The sequence below is a fragment of the Aphelocoma coerulescens genome, chromosome 3, assembly GCF_041296385.1.
Source record: "Aphelocoma coerulescens isolate FSJ_1873_10779 chromosome 3, UR_Acoe_1.0, whole genome shotgun sequence".
Classification (NCBI taxonomy): Eukaryota; Metazoa; Chordata; class Aves; order Passeriformes; family Corvidae; genus Aphelocoma; species Aphelocoma coerulescens.
The window spans coordinates 34,852,507-34,853,499 of record NC_091016.1 but is presented as its reverse complement, the minus strand read 5'-3'; the positions used below and the strand labels follow the sequence as shown (position 1 = coordinate 34,853,499).

Below are 993 nucleotides of genomic sequence, written 5' to 3'. Positions count from 1 at the left end.
ACAGCCAATCAGCGCCCTTGTATTTGCATGAGCGCCCGGGTGTCTCTGGGATAGCGGCGGGGCCTCTCCAGCCGCCCCCTCCGTCCCGCCGCCGCCGCGCTCTCTGCTCCTTGCGGATGTTTCCGCGCTGGGAAAGGGCGGAGGGCTCGGTCTTGGGGGAAAACAGTGCTCACCCTTACCTAGGGGTAAGAGACCTCGGGGACTTCATATATGGTGTTAAGTGGGTGCTGGAAGTTGCCCGGATGACCCTCAGTGGTCTGGGGTGCAGGCTTCAAACCTGTAGCTGTCTAGCGACAGAGTGGTTCAATTCCACCTTTCGGGCGGGGCGCTGGGAGTGGAGCTCCTGGTGTGCCGATACCTTTTGTCCCGGGAGACGGCCGGCAACGCCAAGACCGACCATCCCCAGGAGGCAAAAGGCAGCGCCCGCCACGCCAGCCCGAAGTGCCACCACTTACTCTTCTTCCACCTTATTCCCACGGCACTCGAGTGCTGAAATGGCTGTGTGCCAAGCACAGCCGAGGGACAGTTCAGGTTTTAATTGGATTTTTCTGCTAAGCAGATCTTTGTTAAACTGTGTCACATGTCCTACAAGAACAGAAAAGAAGTAAATAACAGAAGTCATTCTCTAGATCTGCTCCATATTGACGATAACCCATCTCCCACCCACGCTGCAACAAAGATGCTTCACTTCAGCAGTAAGCACGGGTGCTAATAATGTCACCCAGCCCCACGAAAAATAAAGGTTACCATCAAGCTAAAAAACATATTCTTCAAGCAGAAGGCATTTATTTTGTGATATCCTGATACAACAACTCTCCAGTCAGTGATTTGTGGAGCCCCTAGTTAGGACAACACCCTGACCACCCCCACCACAGGGGACAGCGAGGATTGGAAGGGCATTTTCACATTATCTCCTGGCCCCACAAGTAGGAAGGGTGATTGTGCCTGGTGAATTACAGAATACTGAGTGAATTTTCAGATCTCCTGTGTTCC

At 53.4% G+C, this 993-nt stretch overlaps 1 non-coding gene across 1 annotated transcript; it reads left to right on the top strand.

The window, feature by feature from the left end:
* Positions 1 to 236: 236 nt before the first annotated feature.
* Positions 237 to 323, top strand: TRNASTOP-UCA (transfer RNA opal suppressor (anticodon UCA)). The gene has a single exon. It is a non-coding gene; the product is annotated as a tRNA-Sec (tRNA).
* The last annotated feature ends 670 nt before the right edge of the window (positions 324 to 993 follow it).